At 44.6% G+C, this 6,963-nt stretch overlaps 1 long non-coding RNA gene across 1 annotated transcript; it reads left to right on the top strand.

Moving 5' to 3' along the window:
- The first annotated feature begins 1,207 nt into the window (after nucleotides 1–1,207).
- Nucleotides 1,208–6,412, top strand: LOC127665150 (uncharacterized). The gene is made up of 3 exons (XR_007973322.1): nucleotides 1,208–1,292; nucleotides 2,104–2,284; nucleotides 2,500–6,412. It is a non-coding gene; the product is annotated as an uncharacterized LOC127665150 (long non-coding RNA).
- Nucleotides 6,413–6,963: the final 551 nt, after the last annotated feature.

Genomic DNA, 6,963 nt, shown 5'->3' with positions numbered 1-6,963 from the left:
ACAGAAGGAAAGATAAGGGAATATAATGCTTGAACACCAGGTTTAAGACAGAAGGAGGTTTACTAAACCTTACTAAGAACAACTAAAGGCCACTCTTAGTAAAAGGAAATCACTATCAATTTTGACCACCAGGCAGCCAGTACTTACCTGTGAAAGCAGGCTCAATGGTAAGAATGTACTAGAGGTAGTGAGGGGCTGTGACCACGGAACCCCTGGCCAGTGTCCCTGGGAGGACAGCAAAGGTGTGGGCTGTAGTCGGCCCGATGGGCCCAAGTGAAGATTCTTTGGAGAAATGATTTTTAAAGGTCTCGTTTGTTGCAACCTGGATCTTATCCTCTTAAAGGATTGGTGTCCAGCCTGCAGTGCTGTCAGAAGGGATGGAGCCTAAAGGGAAGTCTTTAGGTTATCTGTAGAGCATCCTCAAAGGGAATGGTGGGACTCCAGCCAATCTGATTTCCTTTCTGTTTGCCTTGAGTGAGGTTTAGGGATGGGGCAGAGAGAGAGACAGAGAGACAGAGAGACAGAGAGAGACAGAGAGAGACAGAGACAGAGAAACAGAGAGACAGAGACAGAGAGACAGAGAAAGAAAGAAAGAAAGAAAGAAAGAAAGAAAGAAAGAAAGAAAGAAAGAAAGAAAGAAAGAAAGAAAGAAAGAAATGCCTGTGACTTGGAGGATCAGGTTATCCTAGTATTTATTCATAAGCAACAATAACCAAATAGAAATCGAAATGGGATTGCATTCATTTGCATATTCACTCACTCACTCACCTCTGGTCTGGCAAGTGTTATAGCCTGGTTCTTATGGCTGTACAGGCAAGGCCCACTGCTTTGTCTGGATCTCCACTAGAGCCTCGGACCAGAGTTGAGGCATCTGGAATCTGTGGGCTGGCTCTGGGGATGAGCCAGTCTTAACACAAACAGTCTCCGTTGGGCCCTTAGGGATGAGCCAACCTATAGCTACCAGACCAGGGTTTTTTTAAGTCTCGTTCACCTCAGACATTTAGCTCTACTTTATCTGCGACTGGGCCTTATCATCTCCATACACACACTCCAGACTTGGTTTCCACAGTAACATTTTAGCCAATCAAAATTGAGGCATTCACTTAGTTAGGGCTTTTACCTTATCACATTTCACACACACTCACACACTCTGGACTGGGCTACATTTCTTCTATAGTGCTTACATTTATTCCTTACACTGCTTCAAAGCTGATGTAGTGAGAGGACTCCTTCTACCATGCTCTCCTACCTCAGTGTGCTGCCTCAACAGAGACCCAAATCAACAGCATCAAGTAATTATGGGCTAAGGCCTCAGCATCTGTGAGCTGAAATAGTCCTTTCTTCTTTATAACTTGTTTTTGCCTCAGGTGTTTATTATCTGCTAAGTACTATTTTAAATTTTGTTTTAAGATTTATTTATCTCATATATATATATATATATACATGAGAATCTATGGAATCATATGGAATCTGTGGGCTGATTTATATATGAGATAGAGAGAGAAAATTACACTGCCTGCATGTATGCCTGCATGCCAAAAGAGGGCACCCGATCTCATTATAGATGGTTTTGAGTCATCATGTGGTTACTGAGAATCGAACTCAGGACTTTTGGTAGAACAGCCAGTGAATTCCTGTAACCTCTGAGTCATCTGACTAGCCCCGCCAATACATTTTAAAACTGTATCAGATTGATTAAGCAGAAAAGAAGTTGTACAATCTCGTGGAGGAGAGAGAAAAGAAAGAGATGGCAAAACATCTAGAAGGGGGTGATCTGAAGAAAGTGGGGTTCATTCAGTCTTCCATGAGAGAAAAAGAAATGTCACCCATAGTAAAAGAAGAGAAGGCCAGAAGACCCAAGACAGACATTGGTGGCGTGAGACATTTGACAGGCTGAGGAAAGGGGATTTTCCAGGATTGTTTTGACTTTCCTAGTGTGTCGTGTGACAAGTCCACCAGCAGGGAGATCTCAGCCTGACCACAGCCCAGTGAGAGCGGCCACATAGAACTGTGTGTCGAACAGCTTTATCTACGGACACTAACATTTGAATTTTATGTCCGTTTTGTGTTCGTAAATGTTCTTCCCTTAATGTTTTGTTTCAGTCATTTCAAAATGGAAACTCTGCTCACAGTTCACGGGCCATGTAAAGGCAGATGCACACCAACTCGTCCAAGAAATCAGAGTCTGCCAGCCCATATTAGAGCAAAGTGTTCCAGACGTTTCTGTGATTGTCTGAGAAGTGAGAAAGCCTTGGACAGAGCCTGCTCCCCTAGACAGCACGAGGTGAGCGCTTGTAGCACAGAGGATGTTCTAAAGCAGGAACCAGAATGGCGGTGTGTCTTACCCTTATCGCCTGCTAGCTGGTGTTTGTTTCTTCTCCACACCAGTGTTTGCTAACATGTCTATGAAGATGATAGGTTAACTTTGACATTACATAGACAGAGGGGAAACAAGTACTACTGTGTCTCCAGTTGACCCAGTCTTTCATGCTGATCCAGGTGCTGGATGAATACAGGGCAGCTTTGTGGAGGAACCGAGGACCATCTTCCCCCTAAACACGAAGTCCATAGCTGCCAGGACCTTGAAATTCCCAGACAGTCAAGCACCACTGTTTGGGATTAAGCAACATTACGAGTGTGTCTTTGTCTTATATATATGATGAGTACACATAGCTGTCTACAGTCATACCAGAAAAGGGAATCAGATTCATTACAGATGGTTGTAAGCCACCATGTGGCTGATGGGAATTGAACTCAGGGCCTCTGAAAGAGCAGTGAGTGCTCTCAACCACTAACTTAGCCATCTCTCCAGCACCCCCCACCCATGAGTGTGTCGTTTTCTTTTTTAAAAAATTTCTTTATTTTATGTATATAAGTACACCACTACTCTCTTCAGACACACCAGAATAGGGCATCAGATCCCATTACAGATGGTTGTGAGCCACCATGTGGTTGCTGGGAATTGAACTCAGGACCTCTGAAAGAGCAGTCGGTGCTCTTAACCACTGAGCCAACCCTCCAGTCTGTGAGCATGTCTTAATGATAGACATGAGATGCCAAAGTAGTAATGTTCTTTGAGGATTTGAATTTACCTCCAGACTGAAAAGTTAAACAAACAAAAAGAACCTGCCCAAATTATCGTCATCGTCATCATCATCATCATCATCATCATCATCATCTACATCTTTGGGGTCTTTAAATGAGAGGGGGTAAGTTAAAGTGCATAAAGACAGATGGAAAATGGAACCACAGTTCCTGGAAATCTCAGATACAAGACTAGAGGTATCATGACTTCCTTGAAGAATAAAGAAGTTGATACAAAATATGAATTCAATTATAAAACCAAACGAAATTAACACTGTATCCATTTGTGACCAATCTAGAGAACTCTCAAACATTTAAGCCAGATTGATTTTGGTTTAAAAGCACTGTAGTTTCTCTAATTATTTTAAAAGATGGGTCCTGTTTTATTATTTTTTTCAGGCATGTTTGCATGTTTTGACTTTTTCCTAGTCGATAACTGAAATGGTGGTGAAATTTACCTAAGTGAGTAAAGCAGACGAAACATTTGAAAGATCAATCAGCGCACAGAACCGTGTTCTCTTTAGCTCATTGTCAAATGGGCTCATCTGGGTTGCACTGATTTCCGGGTTAGATCTGTCTACACTGAGTGTCTGGTTTCTTCCAGGGTCACCTTTGCACCTGTCTCTATGCATAGCTTTGGAAAGGGTTGTGTAGGAAAGAACACTGGGAATAGTTAACGCCTCTGTTTAAGGCAGCTTAGGGTATACAGAATGGCACGATTTAGTAATGACCATCAGGGAGAGCATCCTTCCTGGACATTCTGCTGACTAGAGAGGCAAGCTATCTACCGTCCTGAACCTTCCATCTAAACCCTACAATGGGGAAAACAGGTCCTAGCATTCAGGACTGTTTAGGTAGCGTTGAAGAGTTCCCAGATGGTGCCTGGGAGGGTGAATAAATTTTCCTCACTTAGGGATTCTCATCTAAGTTCCCGACTTAACTAGGCACATGTCCACAAGGCTCAACAGCCTCTGTACATCGCCATGAAGGGACAAAGCAGGGCCCTTGGCACACAGACAGTGCTCAGTAAACATATGGAGGTTGATGAGTTAATTAGCTGGCTAATTAATCAATATAACCAAGGCCCTTCCATAAAAGAACAACAAGCTCACAAAGCCGTCCTTCTGTGGAGGTTTTACAGTCTCCCCATTGAGTGAGTCATGTCTAGAGGGTCACGGATTGCACAAGGAGGAGTGAAGACGGAGCAGAGCCGGGGAGGTGAGCCTCTGGAGGAGGCCGCTCTCTTCCCGGCTCAGCCCGTTCGCCCTTTCCTCCAGTCGGTATGCCAGCCTTGCTTTGTCGGCTGCCCACTGAAGTCTGTACAAAAGGGAACCTAGCATTCCACGGGATTCCCACCAGCATCCTCCCACTTTTCCCGCTCCTCTCTTACCCACACCCCTGCAGCAAGATGACTCAGATTGAGCAATAGATCCACACGCTTTCCAGAAGCCCTGCGTGCTGAAACGGGGCTGCATTCGCAGCGTCCTGAGACCAGGGAAGGAGTATCACAAGTTCGAGGCCAGCCTGAGCTACATATCGAAGCTTGCGTGAAATGAAACTTGTCAATCAACGCATCTCCCAAAATATTGAACTGAGAGGTACCGATACAACTGGCCAAGGCCAATGAACTCAGTAGCCTTCGGTGAGGTTTGTGGCACTACTGAGTCACAGTCAAAATAAATAAGGAAGTGAGCTGAATGCAAAACAGTGCAGATACTTGAGGGAAAGGAACATGTGAAGCCACACGGAGAGGCAAAAGGAAAGGACGGTGGCTTCAGGGTCAAGTTGATCCAGGTCCCTGTATTGGGTCCCAGGCCACAGAGATGCTAGGTATCTATAGCTGTCGAGCATCTGCTCTGCTGGTAGAGACATGAGCGTGTATGATACTGGCTGGGCCAGCATGCAGACTGTACTGTGAGGACGACTTTTCTCAGCCACACCACCAGACCTACGTGTAGCTTCATGTTCCTGTCTGAGCTGTGTCACTAGGCAACGTGGAGAGGAAGCAGAAGTCAAGCCGATTCTCCTGACACTCACCACAGTTCAGTCACACTGTCTCCTTATCAGTGCAGAACACAAGCCCCGAGTTAGTCAGGCCAATGAGGCTGGCGTTACAGACTTACTTCACTTCCACACAGCCTCGACAGTGTGATTGATGTACCTTGAAAACATTCTTAAAAAAAAAAAAACAAAAGCAAACAACAACAACAAAACCCGTAACCATTTGCTAAAGATTGAATGCTTTATGGTTCTGCTTATAAGAAAGAGACCTAGGGAGTCACATCTACAGAGAGTCAAACAAAATGACTGGGTTGCTGGGAATAGGAGAGCAGAATTGGGGGTTCACAGTTAATAGGTGCACACTTAGATATTGTGAGATGGAAATTCTGGAGGTAGAGGGGAGATGATGCTGTGTTGAATGTGCAGAACACCATCCAGCCGTGTATTTAATCGTGGTGGGATTGGTCAATTCCATGTTGTATTTGTTTAAACACAATTAAGAACAGACATGCTAGGCAGCGGAAGCCTCAGAGAGTGCTCTACAAAACCCTGTGCCTACTTATATTTGTCGTTATGACAAGAGGGCTTATTGCTTTAAGTTTATTTTTGTAGAACGAGACTCTGATACTTAGGCCATTGAGAAGGACTTGGGGACCTCCTGCTTGCTTCTATGAACACCAGACAAAATGCCAAGGAAAACCACAGTCAGCCTAGAATGAGAACAGGGTCGGTTCATTTGTTCCTGACACTCAGCATTCCTCTTCCTCCACCTCCTCTTCTCTCCACTCCTGACTGGCCTGGAGACCAGACCTGTCTGCCCCAGGGCCTGGGCTAATATACTTGGCAGGCCTCAGAAAGGAGCTTCATCCTCCCTGGAGGACCACTTTGCCTAACTGGGCAGGTGGAATGAAAGGGGTTTTGTCTGAGATGTGTACTGAAAATCCCAACTCATGTGTGAAGATTGTCAAGAATAAATCGCTTCTTCTTGAATGTGCTCGAATCTTGAAATGAAAGGAGGAACATTTTCACCCTATCACCCAGTAAAAGCGTGCTTAACAGTTGTAACACATGGAGTACTATTCAGCCATTAGAAACAATGAATTCATGATATTCTTAGACAAATGGATGGAGCTGGAGAACATCATCCTAAGTGAGGTAACCCAGTCTCAAAAGAACACTCATGGTATGCAATCACTGATAAGCAGATGTTAACCTAGAAGCTTGGAATACCCAAGACACAATCCACATATCAAATGATGTCCAAGAAGAAGGAAGGAGTGGCTCCTGGTTCTGGAAAGGCCCAGTACAGCAGTGTAGGGGAATACCAGAACAGGGAAGTGGGAAGGGGTGGATGGGGAAACAGGGGGAGGGAAGAGGGTTTATGGGACTTTCGGGGAAGGGGGAATCAAGGAAAAAGGAAATCATTTGAAATGAAAATAAAGATTATATCGAATAAAAAACCAGTTGTAATTATTGCCCTTGCTATTGCTTATATATGCTAGTTGGTTAGTTACTAGAAAGGTTTTATCACTACATAGAAACCATTCCTAAGTACACCGCTTCCTTTGTTCCCTAAATGCTCTAGGTTATGACCTTCTTTTGCAGTCCCTCATCCTGAATAATTAAATAAGGATTCTCGAGTCAGAGTCTCAAGGGAACCAGCATGAGTCCTCACCAGTGGGAGGTCCAGCATTCCAATAGTAAGGATGAGGACCTCTTGGGTCTGCAGGTCTCAGGGGATTTAGCTGTGTTGTGGCGCTTGGGAGCCTCAGACTTCTGTAGATATAGTGCCCCTCTCTGACACATTCCCAAGATGGTTCAGCTTTGGGTATGGTGATCAATTCATGCAAGTGTGAAAAGAAGCCCCAAAGGGCCCAG

This window comes from Apodemus sylvaticus, chromosome 14 (assembly GCF_947179515.1).
Source record: "Apodemus sylvaticus chromosome 14, mApoSyl1.1, whole genome shotgun sequence".
Classification (NCBI taxonomy): domain Eukaryota; kingdom Metazoa; phylum Chordata; class Mammalia; order Rodentia; family Muridae; genus Apodemus; species Apodemus sylvaticus.
This window is presented reverse-complemented; position numbering and strand designations above follow the sequence as displayed.